General features: G+C 37.5%; 2 long non-coding RNA genes across 2 annotated transcripts; both read left to right on the forward strand.

Annotated features, from left to right (window-relative positions):
* Window positions 1-6,533: 6,533 nt before the first annotated feature.
* Window positions 6,534-8,170, forward strand: LOC145784897 (uncharacterized). The gene is made up of 4 exons (XR_014291069.1): window positions 6,534-6,806; window positions 7,056-7,117; window positions 7,262-7,428; window positions 7,874-8,170. It is a non-coding gene; the product is annotated as an uncharacterized LOC145784897 (long non-coding RNA).
* An 11,089-nt stretch (window positions 8,171-19,259) lies between these two features.
* LOC145784631 (uncharacterized) lies at window positions 19,260-20,453 on the forward strand. Its single transcript, XR_014291024.1, has 2 exons — window positions 19,260-19,683; window positions 19,941-20,453. It is a non-coding gene; the product is annotated as an uncharacterized LOC145784631 (long non-coding RNA).
* Window positions 20,454-21,903: the final 1,450 nt, after the last annotated feature.

Here is a 21,903-nt window from a genome sequence, read left to right on the forward strand (position 1 = left end):
TTTACAAAGTTCCAAGAACTTGTGTTTGCACACCCCAATAAATTCGCTTTACTGTCAACAGCGTCGCGCTTCAGTATTGTTACCGGTCACAAAGAAAATATGCTAAAACAATCCAAACACAATCAATAGAAATGTGAAATTCTCCTGCTCTTTCTAGGGAATGCTCTTACAGCACAATCAAGAGGAGGCAAAATGTTTTTGCAAATGCGCCTGTTACAAGACTAAGTTGCCACTCATGTACTCTTTTTGTTTATCTTATTTTATTCGTATCTTACGGCTTATAGAATCTAATTGAAGTGAAAATCAGAAGGTTACATGGTCCACTGGTTAGAATCCCTGCCTCGACGCTCTGCAATGTCATGAACTCGATACTTTATCCGAGCAAGCGGCTGCTTCTTTAACCAGTCTCTTAAGTTTACAAAAAATACAAATCATTTGTTTAAAATTTCTTGATGGATTGCGGGATTTTTTATCGTAGAATTGGATGGAGGCAGCCTCTTCGGAAGCTTAATGCTGGCAGTTCCGTAGACCTATGCCAGTAGAGGCAGGGGAGGTTACGAGTCCCTAAAATTATCACGGGTTCTAAAGTGTTCTCCTTAACACCTTTTAACGCTATTATGTTTTGAACCCGATAATCAGGACGAAAATAGCTGCCAAAACAAGTGTCTGAAAGACATTAAACATACGTAGTAGTGCAAGCTTGTTGCAGAGATTGCTCCTTAACTTGGTGGTTCCCTGGGAGGTTTGAATTACGGGATCCATGGTAACGGGAATTACCCTGTTTAAGAGACTTTGAATTTCCCCTTTCTCGGTTTTAGGAAAAAAATCGCGGGATTTTTCTAAAGCTGAAGTTTAGCTACTCACTCAAAATGTTTTGGTAAAAGTTATTAATTTCAATTTTGAAGCAAAGTTTGCACAAACAAAACGAAAGCACGAAGTGCAAGATTGGTCCAATCTTAATTCGGAGCTTGGTAATTGCAGTAGGATTTTTTAAGATATTAACTCAAGATGAACGAAGCAATTTCATTAGAAACGTTACGGTAACGTAGTACTTTGCATGATCTTTCTTTGGAATATTGTGTTGATGTGTTTTTTGGTTTATGAAAAGTCCGAGAAATCAAAAACCCTGTTTCCAGCCGTGGCTTGATAAGATCAATTTTGTGTTTTAACTCATTCAACAAGAGTCCTACAAAAGCTTTCTACTTGTATTCAAAATCGCAAGAATGCTTTGAAAAGGCGTGCACCCTATATGTATTGTGAAACAAAACGAGAAGCGCTAATTAACAAAAACGCAATTAAGGGGAATGAAAGCAAGATAAATTGTTTCAACAAAAACAAGCCAAAATACACAACAAATTTAAGATCACTTTTAATAACTGCTTAATCGTGACTTTGCCCTTAAATGGGTCACGTTAATGTTGTTCAAGTTCGTGGTGTTTGTATCAGTCTGGCCGAGGTACAGCATCCGGGTCGTTTTCTGGGGGTTTTTTAGTGATTGACTTTGTCGCAGTTTCAGCCTTTTTAAGTTTACGTTAAATTTGCTTATAGCAACCTCATTACAACGGAGCTTTGAACTAAAAATATGCGAAAAACATTTGTCATTGCAAGAGAATGGAACCAAGTGGAGTAAAACCTAAAATTCAAGATCGTGGTATTTGTAAATTGTATCAGTCTGGCCCGAGGTACAGCATCCGGGTCGTTTTCTGGGGGTTTTTTAGTGATTGACTTTGTCGAAGTTTCAGCCTTTTTAAGTTTACGTTAAATTTGCTTATAGCAACCTCATTACAACGGAGCTTTGAACTAAAAATATGCGAAAAACATTTGTCAATGCAAGAGAATGGAACCAAGTGGAGTAAAACCTAAAATTCAAGATCGTGGTATTTGTAAATTGTATCAGTCTGGCCCGAGGTACAGCATCCGGGTCGTTTTCTGGGGGTTTTTAGTGATCGACTTTGTCGCAGTTTCAGCCTTTTTAAGTTTACGTTAAATTTGCTTATAGCAACCTCATTACAACGGAGCTTTGAACTAAAAATATGCGAAAAACATTTGTCAATGCAAGAGAATGGAACCAAGTGGAGTAAAACCTAAAATTCAAGATCGTGGTATTTGTAAATTGTATCAGTCTGGCCCGAGGTACAGCATCCGGGTCGTTTTCTGGGGGTTTTTAGTGATCGACTTTGTCGCAGTTTCAGCCTTTTTAAGTTTACGTTAAATTTGCTTATAGCAACCTCATTACAACGGAGCTTTGAACTAAAAAAATGCGAAAAACATTTGTCAATGCAAGAGAATGGAACCAAGTGGAGTAAAACCTAAAATCGAAAAAACGTCGAGTCAGCGCGACTTTTTCTTGTCCTTAACTGACGGACTTCAAGTTCAATTCAAATCACCGAAGAAATGTTCCTTGTTCAGTAGAATGTAAGGCCAACTACATGCTTCGTGAATGTTTTCTACGCCTACACTGTTAAAAATTTTCGTAATTTTACTGTCAAAAGAGCAGTAGAATATTACTATCTTGTTACAGTACTTGAAATTACTGGCCATTTTGTGGTATATTTACTAGACAAAGACGTTTTTTTACTCCAAATATAGTAGAATCACTGATTGAGCAGTTTTAAATTTTACTTCTTTCGTAGTAGATGATTTCACTTCTTTTTTGGAAGTGAATTTACTGGTCTGTGAAAGTGTTTTGCAATTTTACTGACAAAAACAGTAAAATTTTACTGACTTTTTATAGTTTTTTTTTTTTAACTTGCATTGGCAGTAATTGTACTATAGGTACGGTAGGCTACATGGGCAGTAACATTTTATTAACACCGTTATTTTAGTCCGGTTAGGCTACTATACTCCTGTGCAGCAATATATTTAGCACTTCTACGAAACGTCAACCTTTTTTCCGGTCAACATATTTACGGTCACACCAGCACATTCTCGAAACAGTGGGATGCTACGTTATGTCATGCCTTTCTGTTTTGATATCTGATATAGGCTACCTTGGCCAGCAATATAGAGTTCGTGGGTTAATTGAAACAATCATGACTGGAAGAAAAGTTTGCTAGAGATCCGAGCTCACGGGCTTCCAACAAAAATGTTTTAATTGTTTGTAATATTGGTTCCTTAAAAATGCACTGAAAGTACTAGAGAGTCGAACCGACCCCGAACCCGAGTTTTATAGTCAAACGGTTCGACTCTCTGACTAAAACCCGAGAATTATTATCACTTATCAGTCGTCAGCCAATGGGCTGGCGAATGTTATCCTGGTCCGCGCTCAATTTCCCGCCTTCCCGCTCAGAATTTGCAGAGTCTGATTAGCGTTGCCAGATAGGGAAATAGGATAACAAATTTAAAAAAATTCTGGTGAAATTCAATTTTAGAGGCCTTTGATGCCAAATTTTTGACTTTGGGACCAGAAAACTTTTTGGTGAAATCTAGTGAAATTTTCCCCCAATCTTTTTTTTTCAAGAAAGTTTTTTTAAACTTTTAAGCGAAAAATCCCCGCTCGTATAGAAAACGTTTTGCAAGAGGTTTGCGCATGCGTGACGGCAGTGTCTTATGTCTTAAAAAGTATTTGTATTTTTAGGCGAAATTGTTTTATTTAGGGTGTTTTACATATCTGGTGAAGTTGTATGCAATCTGGTGAAATTTTATTTACTTTTTGGTGCTAAGCATCTGGCAACACTGAGTCTGACAACTGAGCATGTGCAAGGATGCAAGCATCAAGCATGGTTGCAGGAATAGTGCAGTAACTTAGTTACAGCTGGTTTTGTTGCAGTCATAAGTTTCAGATAGACAGAGGAAGCGTGTCAATAGCAAAAGTAGCATCGTTAAACCTGTATCACTGAACAGGTAACAAGTTTAATCCTACAAATGGTATCTTTGCTGATTTTTTTTATGTTTACCATGGACAAATGAGAACAGTAGCGTACCATTGAAATTAATTTATTTCGATGCTTTTAGTAAGTTAACTGCATTAAACTGCTACGAAATTACATAGTTAAGCAATATGCACTGAACAACAATGACTTAGATCAGGCAGGTCGGTCTGTCAGTCAATGCAGTGAGGCTCTGCCCCCTCCCTACAATTTTCTAACCACTGCACCCCTGAGTCAATGTGAAGAACTACCTAACACATCTTCCCAGTATACCTGTATTGTAGCCTACTGAACACACAATGTTGAAGTAGTCGAGCTCTGTTGTAGTAGCAGCTTCTAGCATTCGGACTCTGGATTGGAAGATCCAGTGTTGGAATCGTACTATAAAAAGATTAGGCAGTGGCTATTTGACCGGCGCCGGTCTTTGAATCTGAAACACTATTTGACCGGTCATGACATCACTATACAGGCTAGAGATGCAGCGAACCCAAAATTTTTATCCGCACACCGCACCGCAACTGACTCATCTATCCGCGCACCGCACACCGCAATTTATCTGGAACTTTGACACTGCACCGCACCGCACACCGCAAATTACAAAATTAAAAAAAAATATTTTAACGAGTTATTGTTTAGAAAGTCAATTGTAGGAAAAAGCATCCATGGCATATAACTGGTAACCTAGTACCAATACAGTTGTGCACTAATTGGCCAGGCTAACCAGATCATATTCTCTTATCAGCAATGCATCTAAGTTCTAAGACATAATACAAACTAAGACAAATAGAATGTTCCTGGATCCAGTATCAGGACTTTTGAACACTTTTTGTAAGCAATAATGCAATTATAATGCCAGTGGCTATATGAACTACACACACAAGAGTAAAACTTATAGCCTGAACTCACTGGGCTAACTGATATAGTAAATAATGCGGTAGTTGCGCTAGGCCTATAGCCTGGTAACTGAGCTTATCAGCTAGGCTACTAACCAAAAACATTCGTACAGCTTCCCTGACAAGCAAGCCCTAAAACCCTGTCAACTGCAAGCCATTTGCAATTTGCATTTGCATAGCTTTCCATCTTAGGGTTTCCGAAGGGAAAAATAACTGATCCGTGTTTCCAATTTAAATTTGAAGTTTCATAGCTGATTCTTGAAAAGTTGAAAGTTTACGTTTACGAAAGTTTAATTTCTTGAAAGTTTACGTTTACGAAAAATTAATTTCTTGAAAGTTTACGCGGCGCGCGGCGCGGCTTTGTCATTTCAACCTTCCACGCGGCGCGGCACGCGGCGAAAAAGTCAAAAGCGGCCGCGTTCGCGGTGCGGCGCGGCTTGCATCACTAATACAGGCACCTTTTTCTCTTTCAAAGCAAAAGACGAGAAGCGCGTGTATAAGTTCTAAATTCGACAAGTTTATTCAACTCGATACGTGGTGCGTGCGATACTTCGCCGGCTTCTATTCTAGAGGGAATGAGTTTGATACTACCCGGAAGCGTTCTTTTTTCTTTAACTAAATTTTGACCCAAAGTGCATTTTTGTAGTCAATTTTTAATTTCAGTTGCCTACAGCCCAATTTCTTACCGTATGTCTTCTCAAATGTGAGTAATAAAGTTAGAGTTTTTTTAATTTGCTGGAATTTGAGAATTTCTCTGGGTAATTTTCCGTTTGTGGCCGTGCTAACTACTGATATATAGCCTACTACATAATTTTTCATTCAGGCACGTTTTAAACCTTTCAAGGTTTTACCACTTTTTCCCGTTCATTAATGTGCTGGTAGGTCTATATCGATTTTTGTAGTTAGTATCTTTTTCGTCCCGGACGCGTTAATGACAAAAATAAAATGATTGATTGATGTGACCGTGTGTGCCGAACGAAGCATTACACTTTTGCTCTCAACAAGTTAGTTATATACAATGCTTCTTTTAAAAAAATGGTAATGGTATGTAAATGTAATGCAACTCAAATTAAAAGTTGACTACAAAATGCACTTTGGGTCAAAATTTAGTTAAAAAAAAAAGAATGCTTCCGGGTAGTATCGAACTCATTCCCTCTAGAATAGGAGTCGGCGAAGTATCGCACGCGCCACGGATCAAGTTGAATAAAATTGTCGAATTTAGAACTTATATACGCGCTTTTCGTCTTTTACTTTGTAAGAGAAAAAGAAAAAGGTGCCTGTATAGTGATGTCATGACCGGTCAAATAGTGTTTCAGATTCAAAGACCGGCGCCGGTCAAATAGCCACTGCCAAAAGATTACTAGGCATGGCTGCTGCAACTGTCTTCAAAATGAGAAAATATTTGGTAGCCTACACAGTTTTAAAAAAACAAGCTGTGACCCTAGCTAAAGAGTATATCTGCCATATCTGGTGCTACGCCTTGCCCATGAGTAGCCAGGGAGTAACGACATTAGAGATGCAACTCCATTTTACCTCAGAGTGAAACATCTGCCGTCAGTTGCAGTTTATAGGCCTAGTCAATGCCCAGGACTGTTAAAAAGTGAGAACTAAATAATTGAGTGGTTTATCCAGCTGTGGTGATAAAACTTGTGGTAGGCTGATCTTTCGTGTGTGACCAGCATGAATAATTTGAGCAGAAGGTCCAGGGTGGTAAACGATAGACCCTCAGCCCTGGCCAAAGATCAAGAAGGAAAAATCCCCATTAGGCTACAGGAAGAGGACCAGTACTTATTACCGGTATTATTCGTGACAACGTCTCATAATACATGTTTTAAACCAATTTAGGTTTTTTCATGCTTTCCTGAGCATGTGTTGTATTTCATTTCATTGAATAACTTGATACTTGGATATTATCCTTGTGCATTTATGATGTGCCGGGAGACAACTGGCGGCTGGGAGACAACTTGCCATCTCAGTGGGATTAGTGGAACTGATTACAACATATTTTAAAGAAGATTGCTCAGCGATTTATCAATGCTTTGAGGTAACGTACATCTATTATTATTTACTTGCAAACACAGATTTTTTAATACCCAACCTTCCCATTCCCGGAAGAACATCTGACACATACTTTGCAAATTTATGTATAGCTTATATATAACTTGTGTGATATGAACACCATGCTAATAAATTCTATTTCATTGCCTTCTTAGCGATAAGAGTGCGGCTATATGAGTGTTTGACAATGTTTGTATTATTTCAATATCTTAAAAATGTTAAATTCAATTTGTAGGATTCAGCTATCTCCCAGTTTGAAGAAACTCGTTTACCAGCATCCAATAATTGTGTGTTTTGGTAAGTTGTGAATGAGCGTTTGTACAATTTTGACTGATGTACAAGTGAACTTTTGAATTGCTCACCTAAATATGAAGTTGGTAAATGTAAATATGCACTAATTTCAGTCTTCGTAGTTTCATTTGTGCCTCATTGCATCTGCAGGGCCCACTCTTGCCAGTGCAGTGAAGTTTCTCGTATTCATCGAAGGCAACCTTGCAATGGAAACCAAGTCGTTTTTTTGTAGCGCTGGCTTACTTCTTCTGCTCATATTACGTCTTTGCAATGTCATATCCAGATAGTGCAGCTGCAAGTCTGGAGTTTATACAGAGGTATGTAAACCTGTAATGTGTTTAATTGTTTATGTATGAGCTAAGGAATAACAATAATGGAACTCCCTCCTTCACAAAGTCATTCATACCAGTGACAAGCTGGTCTGGCTGGAGTGGGATTCAAATCCACGAAGTTCTTGACAGTGTCTCTCTACTGCAGCTAGTAAGAACTGCACCCATTACCGGAGGGATTGCGTCTTAGACCACTCGGCCATCAAGACTGATTATTAGAGGTGTTAAACTGTTAATACTAGTTATGTACGCAAGTTCCAAGCCACAACTCCAGAGGATGACGATTATTCTAAGGTTTGTGGAAGTGACAACGCATTCTGATCAATTTGAAGGTTTCACTACACGATGGTATTGTGGTGTAGTTACAAACATTGCTAAATATCACGGTCAAATTTGAAAAGATCCACTGATATAACTTGTGTTGTTTCCTCAGATACTTTGCTCGCATTGGGGTCATCCGTCATGACAAGAAAAAGTGAGATGTGCACCCTTAACTACTCCGACTGTGCAACGAGGTCATGCTTCGGCAGGGATGTTTGTTATGAAGATTGAAGCAAGTCAAGAAATTCACTGTTCAGTCGCTGCTGCTTCATGCTTCGCCGAAATATAGCCTCGGCTGAACTCTGCAGTTAAAAAAGCGAATTCACGTGTTCGTGAAACATCAAACAAATAGCTATACTTGTAACATCTTGAGAGATATATTGTGAAACATTGTCGCCAGTGAGGTCTGCTGTACACAATAAATTTATATCTGCAAATGCACGTGTGTAATATTTACTTGTAGAGAAAGTCATTTTACTCTCATAATGCCGTTTGTCACAAAAACTATTCGGAAAGTTATTTTGCTGCCTGTCCAGAGCAGTAATTTTACTGATCAGAAACATTTAAAAAATGACTATCCGGAACAGTAATTCTACTGATCAGAAACATTTAAAAAATGACTATCCAGACCAGTAATTTTACTGATCAGAAACATTTAAAAAATGACTATCCAGAGCAGTAATTTTACTGATCAGAAACATTTAAAAAATGACTATCCAGAGCAGTATTTTTACTGATCAGAAACATTAAAAATATGACTGTCAACGGAAGTAAAAATACTTCCATTACAGTAAATAAAATTACTACTTAGGAAGTTATTTTGCTGCCTGTCCAAAGGACAGTAAAATTTTTTAACAGTGTACTTTCCACCCAACACAGACAGCAAATCAACCGGTTTTGCAGTGATTCAACGTTTGCAGACGTTGAGTCAATATAAAAACCGGTTGATTTGTTATCTAGGATTAGTGGTAGTATTTTCATGCTTCTCAAACATTGTGAGAAGTTTTTAACAAACATTTTCGGGCGTACCACAAACTCTCCTCCACACCTAGTACCATCAGTAGCCTAGGCTACATTTAGGCTATAGCAAAAACTAACAAGGAAAGGATTTGCACTACCTACGCAAAAATAAAAAATACAAGCTACCTGAAGTTTCGTGTTAGACAATATTCAGATGTAAGATTGCTCCAGAAACAACCACACCCAACCCTCTCCAAACATCTGACAACCCCCTTGCAAAGTCAAGTGGCACTACATTTTATTGTTGTTACTGCCGACTTCAGGTGAGAAGCCACGACCAAAAGGTCTTTGAGTCATAGACAGTTTGCATAAATAATGTGGCACGTGTAAATTCACGTCGCAAACTCAAATGACTCGGATTCGTTCAAAATGTTTCAAACGTGATTGGAAACTGCATTCCAACATAACACATCAGTATTTAGTGTGTTTATTTGAGCATGACGCGTGGAAACTTTTTCTTGTTTTTCCATCGTTTACTTTTCAATGCAAAACATCACATGGTTTGTTTGAAGAAATGTATTTTTGTCACCTTTCAAAAAAAAAATATTTTTCTATCTTCTTCCATTGTTATCCATATTCTATTCCGGACCGCAATATCTTAAACATGCTTTTTGGAACAACACAGATGCATTGTCGCCTAGATGTACAAAACAAAGTTTCCAAAGAAAATTACATAAGTTTAGATGAGTTCACCACTTCAAATATTAAAATGAACTGGGCTTAGTTGTGCTACGGAATTGCTGGAATTTCCCAATTGATCGCAAAGGAGAAAGGGAAGGTTTGTCTGGCTTGATGAACACTACTCAATGATGGGAAGATTCCTAACCACCATGTAGCGGCTGAACAGGGACAAAGCGGGCGGTAAAAGAGGACCGCATCCCTACGACCCATTGAGAGTGATTGATGATCGAATAATTGAAAGGAATTGATGAAGAAAAGAACCACACTATCACTTTCCCACCGATTTCTTCGCGATAAAGCTGTCTGACTTGACGCGTGGTGTGCTTTCTCAGTTGCTTGATCCTTCAAAGTGATATGTTGGTTAGTCACTCGATGGCCACCCAGCTTTGGTTGATGTGTATAGTAGGCTAGACCTACATCAAGAATCAAACGGTTACGTTGACAAAATACCTACAGACGCAAAAACAATATTTTCATTAAATTACGTTCTTTGAGAAAAAATTGTTACAATTAGAAATTGGGTTGAATGTAAAAATGATTCCTCCTTTTTATAAGACGCTGCGTCGTGTGCAGTTGTCAAGTAGTTCACCTCAGTGGTCGAATATTTGTTTCTTGTGTAAAAATACCACAAAAAGACAACAACCACAGTTGAGCATCCGTGATAACATTTCGGTTTCTGTCAAAGAAATGTTCAACACTGCGGCAAACTTCTAAAGAATCCCTGCGATCAAGTTGGTATTGGTAATGCTTATCACGTTCGCATCAATGATTCAAAATATTTATAGAACGCATCCTGATATGGGTTTGTGACTATAATTAGCGTGGTGGAAGTATGTAGTGACATTGTGGGTGGTTGGTCCACGTGAGGTAGAAAGTTTTACAAGAGAATCAATGAAAAGCTACGACACTGTTCAAACAATTTACCACGTAGCCTGTTGTGTTGCTTGAAAGCGAAACAAGTTCAATACTTCGTCGTTGCGGACTCTACTCGCTACTGTAACAAATTAACAATACGTAGAAAACCACTGCATGATGTTGGACATGTATCAAAACCAACTTACAGTTAGTTAACAAGTCAACATTTGGCAATAAATTGACACTTTTGTTGATATTAATTTAAGCCACGTACCCCCAATCAAAGTGCCAAAACATTGACAAACATATCAAATGTGTTTTTATCTTTAAGCTTTTATTTCACGTTTTGATATGTTTACACTTTCCTTTTTCTTCCACGTCATATTATTCATAGGCATGGATCGAAATCTGGAAAAGTTTGGGAAACATTTACATTGTTCTGTCCAACTTAAACAAATTAAGGATTCCCAAAATAGAAAGCACAATATTTCCATAACTTACATGAAAATAGAGATAACAAGAATTCCAACTTTTGAAACAATAAACACAAACAGCCTCATCACATAATGTACGTCTGGACAACTGCAAAGAAATGAAACTGTTCAAAACTATGTTGGTTTCTCTTTATGTTTCAATACTAGTGCTCGACCATGGCGTGTGCTCGACCTGTTCGCAAACAAAACGGTAGAAAAAGTTTGAGTCATTGTGCAGACATTGCTGTTTCGCGGATTGTATTTCTGCGTTGTATTTAGAATGCTGTTTACAAGCAAGGCAAGACATGAAATGGAAAAAAAGTTTTCCATATTCCATATTCTGCAATACTTTTCATTCCATTTAACAAAATCTTTCATTCCGTTTTCTGAAAATTTTCCCATTCCATTCAAATCTATACTTCCTTCATCTTTCATAGTTTCACCTTTAGCATGAAACTACAAAAATGGGTTTCTTGAAAGCTTGCATGCTTTTACTGTTGTCTTGATCTGCTACTAAGTTGGTCTTCAAATCAGTTATTCTGTTTAATGAATGACAAAAGTTTTACTTTTACTGTAGAATATTTCACAAAATATTTCCAGTGTCTAAGTATCAGAAATCGCCTCTAACTTTTGCATGACACTGCAGTAGAAAACGACATGAAAATGAACAAATATGGAAAATTCCTGTCATTCCATGTTATAGGAATGTCTTGTTGATAAAATACTTTTCTTTGCTTACATTATATTCTCACCAAGTCTATTTAAATAAGCAAAGAAGATATTTACCTATACATGGTATGGACTCTTTATGACAAATTTCAAGTGAAGGGATATACAGAACGTGGGATAAGTAAATATTGTACAAACCATTTTGCAACATTCCATGTCAGCTACGTGGAAGCTACATGTCATGATCACAAAGAAGCTATCGTTCATTTTCCACATCAGATTGTCATACTGTGAGACCAGCAGTTGCCACTTTAAGATCAAGTCTGGTGGTCTAGTGATTTAATTTTCGTTGCAACATTTTCTCACAACTTTGTTGAATTTAGACATACATCAAACTTTCCCTGGCTCGTTGGAGATAAAGCTTCGTTCCTAAATTTTAAGATTATTCCAAGTGAGGTTAAAGTAGGTTAAAGTAAACTTGTTTTCTAACCCTACTTGGAATGATGTCAAAATTTGGAACGCAGCTTTATCTCCAGCGAGCCAGGGCAAATTTGATATGTGAGAAGCAGGGCCGGATTTAGACCATGAGAGGCCCTAGGTTATTCCATTTGTGAGGCCCTCCCTAATTTTGAGCTCAGAATTTCTCTCTAAACAACATTACATGTCATTGCTTAATGTTAAAAATATGAGTGCATTAACTCTTCGTTCTTTTCATTTTCCACATTCATGGGTGCAAATTTTTAATTAAAAGAATAAAAATTTAGTCAAGGCAGTTTTGCTTTTAATTTTAATTTCTTTGATCAAACAACCGTTACAATAATTGTAAAGTTTATTTACGAGGACATAAGAAATAGTTGCAGCCATAAAATAGAGTAAGACTAGGCTACCAAATTTTTTTTCTAGCTTTTGTCAAAGCAAAATCATGCAAACGTTCATCTTAAGTTATCTGTTTAAGTTTGTCACTCTCAATGTACAGAATGCTCAGTGCGGACAACCTTTCTTGAGACATTATCGATCTCAGTTTATTTTTGATGCTTTTGAGCCTTGAGAAAGATCTCTCTCCTGAGCAGTTAGTGACCATTAAGCTTGGAAACAGTCTTAATATTGCTTTCACATTAGGAACGGCTGTGTTAATTTTTTCCTCGCACATAATTTCATAAAGGTCTCCATGAGACAAGAAAATAGATTGCTCTTCTGTACCGGTAAGCCCTTGGTTTTGTGTTTGTCTCACGTACAAATGAAAATGTAGAAGTTCATCCGTAAGTTTCGGGTCAACATCTTTCGGATACGCTTCCTTTAAAAGTTCTACGCCTCTTAGCCTACAATTTCTACCTTAGTTGCATTCAGATTAGCAAGAAAGGGGAACATTTCTGCAATATTACTGTACACATTAGCTTTTCTTCTTAAATTGGCTTCAAGTGCGTCGAGCATAGGGATAAAGGAATTTATTTTAAACCTTTCCCTTGAAGAGAGTTCACTTAAAGCGTTAGGTGCATTTTTTTGTCTCCTAGTGACAGCTCTGTAGTTAATATTCGGAAAGGTTGCTTTTGCTTGCTGATCATGCGCATCTCTAATTTCGCTTAGAAAGTCTACAAATGAACTGTAGCCTACAATTCGGCACAAGTAGGCCTACTCAAGTAGCCTGCTTAATAACAATTCAGATTTCTGAAGGGCTTTGCTAACCCTGTGAAAACGACCTAGCACTCTGGACCAAAAATGCAACATAAACACAAATTCAAATTTTTCCATTTTTTGCAAAAGGTTGTTAGCATGAAATCTGGTATCACCCTTCTCACTTACATTGGAGTGCAAATGACTGAGAGCATTGGTGATGGCACTGTAACTTTCCAAAATCACCAATTTGTGTATAGAATTTTCTACTCTGAAAAGCTTGATATACCGTACTGTATAATAATAGTTTAGGTAGGGTTTAAACTTGTAAAGTTTTTAAAAGAATTACATACTTCGAAACCGAATTTCGAGGCCCCTGGACGTTGAGGCCCTAGGCTTCAGCCTGCCTAGCCTATTGGTAAATCCGGCCCTGGTGAGAAGTCAACTTGTTTCCCTCCCTTGTTAATTTGGCCTATATGCCTTCTGAAAACTAATATGCTTCAACAAAACAAACGTAATCTGTTAATGAATCAAAAGGAAATTGTGGTAATATAGTGACGAAAAGTTCTTTAACGGTCATCAGTGCCCTGCTAATGACTTTCATAAATCGTTGTTCGTAAATCTGTTTAAAATTAATCTTTTCATTCCTGCAGTACATCCTTTGCTTTGTCATCATTGTGACAAGAATAGAACTCCAGTAGGACGTCCATACAGGCACCGGTTCGACACCGCTCAAGAACATGTGGCTGTGTCTTTGGCAAGACACTAAATGATATGTCTGAAGGTGGACAAGAAGATTGGCCTCCTTGCCAAGCCACTTAATCTAAATTTTCTATTGCCGGCCATAAGCCTAGATACGAAAAAAAAACAATTTTGACAATAACTGGGGTGCCTGCGTTATCTAAGGTTGGCAATATTGGATCTTTCTCAAAAAATTTTCTATCCCAGTCGGTCATTCCTTTATGAACTCTTCTCAGGTGGAAATATAGCTAAAAATACTAAGCGGTGCAATGCTAAGTGGTCCAATCCAGCCAGGAAGTTACTCTTTTTTACAAAACGGAGTGATTTTCAAGTTGAGAAATGGCAACACAATGAAAGCAAACAGATTCGAAACAAAGCGTATTTGGGAGAAAAATTTTCTCGAGGAAATTAAATCAAAAGCAAACCATGACTAAGAAATTATCTTTCGAAACTAAATTTTTATTTTGTTTTCAAACACTGCATTTTCAAAAGATTTTGTTTACGCTGTCAGTGAAAGGTCTAACCAATTATAATGATAAAGTTTCGGACGACACTTGTTAAAACTGTTTCCTGTTTTTGCCGGAACTTGCATAAATAAAGCACAATAATTGAGATTAAAACTTAAGAGCTATATGACGTCACAAGGAAACGTTTTTGGAAAAAAATAACTGCAGCAAAGTTTCGCTGACCTGTTGCAAACTTCACATGAGACGATACGCATGCTAGATACAGGCTGTTATGAAAACAATCCATTTACGAAATAAATTTTTACAAGGAAATTCGCTGTGACCATTATTCTCCACAATTGTTGGGTTAACTTAAAATTTCAAAAATGCCTCTTGGTCGTCACTCATGCCCTCAATTATACGAAACTTTAGTGGAGATGAAATGTTTCATCAAGAGAACAATGTAAGTTAGCATAGACAAGGAAACATAAACTTTAAACAAAATTGTTTCAGCCCTTACTTTAAACGACCCAACTTCGATCAAACACCTCCGCGTGGGATATTATCACCGCGCCGTATTTGGGCTTTATCTAAACCAGTGGTTCTTAACCTATGGGTAATTACCCACATGTGGGTAATTTCAGGATAGCAGGTGGGTAATCAGCTGAACCAGAATATTTAGAATTATAGATGTAACAAACAAATCACAACTCATCACAAATATCAAAGCTTCTCCTGTGTTTGGAATACAGCTTGATGAGTCTGTTGATGTTGCAAATCTTTCTCAACTGATGGTGTTTGTTCGGTATCTTCGCAACAACACTATTGATTGATTGAATCTTTATCCTCTGACTGGGAAAGCTTCTTGCAGAGCTCCTTGCAGTTTCGCATACTAGTCGAGGCTTTGAACCACTGACGCAGGCTCGGTCACCGAGATTGACAGAGTGAAGTTTCCGATTGTTCAAGAACTATGTCACAGCCACGCAAGCACTTGATTGTGTTATTAAAGTTATGAACTATATAAAAGCGAGTGGCCTTAATACACGACTCTTGTGAAAATTATGTCAAGATAAGCAAATGGAGTATGATTTTCTGTTGTTTCATACTTCTGCACGCTGGCTCTCAAATAGAAACATGTTGATTCGGCTTGTGTGTTTCTTACCAGAGGTTACTGAATTTCTTGAGATGCAACATAAACAAGGATTGAAGACGGATATTTCAAATACAATGTTTCAGAACAGGGTGGCATGTCTAGCAGACAAGCTGTTAGATCTGGAGTCAGATTTGCGTTGTGCAATAATTATTCAAAATCGCACCAAATATTGCACCGATTGTAGGCTACACATAAAACAAGAGCAAATGTCTCACTGACACTATTGATGTCCTTGTTTGCATTAAACGTTGTTTTTGTTGAATAACGCTGTTTTATATTTTTAATATGTCAAAATAGATAAAATTAAATTTTGGGTAATGGGACTTTGATCTGGACAGAAATGGGTAATAAGGGAAAAAAGGTTAAGAACCCCTGATCTAAACAATCATATATGTGAACGCAAGTTGAGTATCATAATGTATCTTTAGTGATATCACAATGCAAAGGCTGATAGACAATGTTACTTTCACATTACTATGAGGTAAAGAAACGTTTTATCAATAGCAACCAAGATTTGATTTGAAGTGATTTCTTCTCTGTCGCTTTGAATCGTGTGACACATAACATCAAATGAACTGTTTGCCAATCGCTTCCTTTGTTCTTCGCCGCCCAACAGTTTTCCGCTTTGTCTGGCGCGCTCGTCACCTGTCAACAGTCTGAATTCCTTTCTGTGGCTTCAATAATTCTTTCCGTCGCCACGCGTTAATTTGTTGCCAAAATGCTATCGCAGTTGCAAAAGTGACAACTCAGACTTGATGTTCGCATCGTTTGACCTTCTGACCTTTAATTTTACAGATTTCTATGCATTATGTCTGAGCTGTACCTACCTCAGTAACAGTCAAAAGTATAAACATGACGAGGGAAAATTTCCCCTTCTCTTTTCATACTTTTGCAGTTTCTTATTGTAGCAAAGAAAGTTTTCCTTCAAGAACGAACGATGCATCCAGGATTTTCAATCCGAATACAGTATACATTTATTCTATTGAAGGTAACAGTCATTGTGATGCTATATACAGGTTCGAACAAATATGTTCCAAAATAAATCGAAATATGTGATGGCAGAAACTTTGTGTTTACAAAGTCGGCAAGGGCTAAACCGAGTGGAGTAGATGAAAACCTTCTATTGAAGAATCACGCTTATTGAGCATTGCATCGTACAGTTATTTTTCTTTCAGGAAAGATTGTATGCAAGAAACACTAAATTAAAAGTTTCAACTTCAAGTGTACAAATTGAATCTGCAAAGAATTGCTTTACACCCGACCCTACAAATTACATGATTTCAACCTCTCCCAAAATGTTAAGATTTCTCACAGTTAACATCTGTAATTCAGAAATGTCACTTCCTGTTGCACCTGGTGCTGAAGAGAGAAGTTCACTCTTGAGCGAAGCAAGTCTGTGAGAGCAAGGTGGCCAATCAGGTCACGTGACTTTGCAGCAGCCAAATTGCAACGAAATACGTCACAACTGAAAATGCCAATTGATTCACATTTGCAAAGGAACAAAATCCCATGCCACACTTTAATAAGAACCAATATTGAGAATTAGCTGATTGAGAGATAGCCGACGCACTGCTTAAAAATTCATAATCAAACGTTGTTCTGAAGGATGATTATGTAAACTCGATGTAGTAGCTGCAAAATTTTTGAGAATAAGTTTTGCTTGACGACTACTGAGAACGTGTTACAGATTGCCAACGCATTGTGTATTTTTGTGAACACTTGTAGAGGAATTGATTAATTGCTAATTTATTTGTCAAAACCATTGCTCTCCCACGGTAAAACAGACACCGTCACGCGCCAGTAGCAACGAACGCTCTGGCAGCGTGCGAACTTCTTTTGAGCTGTCACTTTTCTTTCGAAGCCTTTTTATGCTAAAACTCTTCAAAGCAAACAAAAGCTGACTGAAACTTGCCAATTGTTATTGCAACTGTGCTATACAGACTCTTTTGGCTGTTATTTGTGGGAGGATCAATGTGCATTTGACAAGTACTTTGCTTTATTCTCTAACAGTGGCAATTGATACATTTTGTTGCTCAACAAAAGGACAATAAAAAGCGTTTTTTACAGGTAAAAACTTGAGTAACAATGCTTTGATGTAATTGCCAGACTAATAGAGTTCGATAAAGAGCGTTAGTAGGCTATTATGTTGAAGTCGATGTTGTGCTTTCAACTCGTCTTCGATGCCATCTAATAGGACACACTCTTGAACTGGTGTTTTCAACACAGCGTAGATTTTTTTCGATTTTTTTTTAATTTGATTAAAGCCAGCAAAACTTCCTGATCTTAAAATTAAATTGATGATGTTTCGTATCACTCTATAAGTCTAAGCGGTTTTCATTTAGCCAATCCATGAGGACATAGTTGCATTGGTGGGCTTTGAAGTATCCTCCTTGAAGATTGGTTACTGGGCACTCCAATAGGAGATGATCTGTGGACTGATTTGGGGCGTTGCATTTTGGGAAGTTTGGTTCAGTTGTTATCTCACAACGGCAAAGGTTGTCATTTGTTTTAGTTTTGTTCTTACGCGGTAAATAAATTAATATATTATGGGGCTCTTCCGAACTAAACTATTTCGAAAGAAACATAATTTTGTTTCGCTGTAAATTCGAAACGAAATGGTTTGCCAATTACTCGGCAAAGTGCCAAGTTTCGTTTTGACACAAAACTATTTGTCACGACTTCACTTCATTCTATTTCAAATCAAACGATTCTTAACGAATTTGTTTCGATCAAATAGTTCGTTTTAAATACCTTCAATAGAATTATATTTAATCAAATAGCTTTAGTTGGAATCGAAAAGTGGCTTCTTAAGTTTATGAGCATGGAGGTTGAAGATGTATAGGGTCCAGATGTACACATTCAACCTACAAGCCTACTTCGTGGCTGAAAAAAAAACATTTGACGAAGAAAATGTTGCTTACTTCAAAGGTTTGAAGGATACGCTTCAAGCAAGATGGCCAGTTTGTGTTTCAAAATACACGCGGTTTATTTTTAAAGTTTCTTTAAATCAATCTTGACTCGTAAGGTCGTTAGTTGTTGTCGGTCAGATCTTGTTTATTGCATCGCCTATCCTTGGCACGACACCGTACCAGACAGCAAAATTCGTCATTTCTACATTGAAACAACGTCTGCAAACGTTGAATAAATGTTATAATGACAGATTTTGCTGTCTGGGGAGAGCGTAAACGGTTGTAAAAGTGCATTTTGAACGAAAAAGAAAACACAAACAAAAAGAGGCAAAACGAAACTGCTGCAGAAGGCTGGATTTCCTTTCTTCGCCACGAAAGAAAAATAATTTGGTCTGTTTGTGACACCACAAGCAAGACAAATATAGAAAAACACTAAGAAGGCTTTTATTTTATCGCTGCAGAATAACAAATTCAAATTTTACGTTTATTTTTAGACTATAGTTATCTAAATTGAAAACAATAATTTATTTTTGTCTCAAAAACCCCATGGTATCCACTACTTCAATGTTGTGAAACTTGAGCAGCATTTTCTGTTTCACCCAAAACGCAAACTAAGGTCATACGAGTAGCTTTGAGAATGTGATATGAGTTTGAAACAAGCGTCTTGTTCACTGTTCAGCAAAGATCCAAGATATTAAAAAATCATTCAAAGTAGAATCATTTCAGGCCAAAGTGTATTTACTTTGATTTGCTTAACGAAGTAACTGATAGGAGCATAAACATCTCCAGTCAACTTTCCTGAACCGCGTGGGGTTATTTACGTTGAAAGTTGTTATTTCGTTCCGAGTGTAAGAGCAGTCGGTTGCGAGTCGAGATCACGTGACTTTTCAGCCAGTATAAAAGCAACGACTGTCGCTTTTCCAGTCACTCGCAGACTTGAGCTCATCAAAAGCGGAAGCAGAAAAGAAAGAAAAACGTTGAATGATATGGATTTATTCACTCGATTGAAAAGCCGTTGAAGGCAAATGGATTATTATGTCAGCTTCAAGCAAGAAGTGAGAACATTGAAATGACAAAACGATGTCTTATCGTTTTTTGAATGTTGAACTGTAGCAGCCACTTTCTGTGCCGATTTCTAGCGAGGATTGCAACGTAGCATGAGTTAGATTCGGCGCAGAATTGTCTCTGAAGAAAGCTCGGACAAATGCGGCTGCAGAAAACTGACTGTGCCAAGCCAGCAAGCGATACCTCGAGGATTCTAACGCCAGATGAGAGGAAATACACTCATACTATCAATTGCTGGTAGAAGCACACTTAAATGTCAACCAGAAGTCCAAACGACAACAAAAACTATAAATTTTAAGGTATGTTAAGTTTTCATTCAAGTTCAATAGCTGTTCAAAGTAAATGTAATTGCTGAAATATCAGCTGCTACTTTCTTAATTTTAACAACTGTTATTTGTGTTAGCTTGTGGAATTTAATGTTTTTTTTTTTGAATCAAAACATAAATATATAAATTTATTGTAAAAACATTTCTCAAGGTTTTGTTCTAATGGTTTAATGTTCATTTTGCTTGCAAGTATGGCACAAAGTCTAAATTGATTTAATTTTCTCTTTCAGAAGCCGCCAACCACTTCATGAGGTCATATGACCCAGAGCTGTGCGTTCGGTGTGAAGCGTACAAAGCGACCTACGCTGCAACGACAAACAAACATCGTGTTTCAACAGAGACAAAATGCACTCGACCTGTCTCGCTGCCATGGTCGATGGAAGTCCCACTGTTTCACTAAGTGGGGATCGAAGACATTTTCTTGAACCATCCAACATTTGTGTTTGTACCATATTGCACTGAGATTAGTCGCTTATCGTATTGTGTGTAAGAATTTTTTTATAACTTAAAGACAATGTACTCACAGTATTATCTGTTTGTATTGCCTATCTCGCCAGTTGTGTTGTAAATTTAACGAACCCCTACAACAAGCTACACAAGTTGCTACGTGTAAATTAATTTAACTGTTTCAATGTACACTAAAAACCTCCAGTGTAATTGTATTTTAGTGCCATTGTTCTTATCACGACTTGTTTTGTGTTTTTCGCACTTAAATTATTTTTATTAAAAACAAGTAAAGAGTATATTTTTGTTTATTTGGTAAGGATTTTAAAAGATTCTTTAAGATTGAAAAACATAGTCAGCTTCTAATAGGGACAGGCAGCTTCCGGTAACTTGAGTCATGTTCAAGATCACGTTTGCGAGAGAAGCTTAATTTTTATGTTGAGCGGAACTTCTAAGCCTTGAAAGGTGCGACCCACCTTAGCACGTTTTGATGTTAATCAGAGAAGTCAAAAAATAAACTTTGGACTTGTTGTCTTCGCGCAATGTTGCCAGACGAGAAAATAACGTTTACATAAACAACCTGTGTGCGGTTGAAGACAGGATGTAGAATTGAAGACAATTTCCTGCAGTCTGCCGGCGCAACAATCGCCCGTTATTTCTCATTACTTCAAATCCGATCTGGGAAAGAAAAGTTGTGATTTATGTTACGAGCTTTTTCAAAGGTCGATCAACAGCTTCAAAGTTGCCTCAATTCCACGCCGAGTTGAATCAATGGCGGATTTGTTTGTTGAATTCCCCAATTTATGAATCACCCCAAATATATTGCCAATGGGTCAAGCTAGTTCTTACCCGCGTAAATAAAACGTCAACAAATGTCTCGTTTTTGTACGGACGGCGGCAAATTGTTCTATTGTGATCGAAAACGGGCCATTGTTTGTATAAGAAAGAGATAAAACAAAACACTGTCATTATCAAACTCTCAAAATTGAACTCTTGCTAACATCTGTACCTGTTATGCAAGTTAATTGCCTTCAACCTTTCGCAAGAGACAATGTCTGCTGGCATACAGCGATGGCAGCTTAGCAAGCGATCAGTTGTGGCCATATAAGTACAATCAGTCACACTTTTCGTCGATCTAGTACTTCTTTTGATTCTTTGAACCTGAAGGAGATTTCATTAACATGAGTCACACAAAGAAAGCCGCCGTTCAAGTGTTCGGATGACAAACAATCGAAATGCATAGATGGCAATTTAATTTTGAAAAAAACAATATTTTATTAATCTCATTTTGATGCGTAAAAAGAACAAAGCAAAACTCTATCTGCGTAAATGTGCCAAAATCAAAAAATAATGACTGTCATGAAGTTCATTGCAATAAGCAGTTACTTAAAGACAGTTTACCAGACAACAACACTTCAAGTGCAAACAGAACTACAACACTGTCAGGCTCTGTAACCGAGATAAGGCTAGCTCCAAATATCCAAACATAAACAAGCAATAAAAGTCCATATCCAAAGCTCAATAAAAACGAGAGTTTTTCCTTGCGACTTTTTGAAGTCACCATCAATAACAGTCGTTTCACCACTCACCAGACAGTTTGTTTCCGCTCGGAGCTTTCATCGAAAGCCTCGTTTGGCAGCCGTTCGCAACCCATGTGCTTCAAAGAATGTTATGATAGATAGTCAACTCAAAGCCGGTTATCAATTCTGCATCTGTTCCCCATAACAGACCGTATGCGAGGCCACTAAT

This window comes from Aplidium turbinatum, chromosome 15, assembly GCF_918807975.1.
Source record: "Aplidium turbinatum chromosome 15, kaAplTurb1.1, whole genome shotgun sequence".
NCBI classification, from domain to species: domain Eukaryota; kingdom Metazoa; phylum Chordata; class Ascidiacea; order Aplousobranchia; family Polyclinidae; genus Aplidium; species Aplidium turbinatum.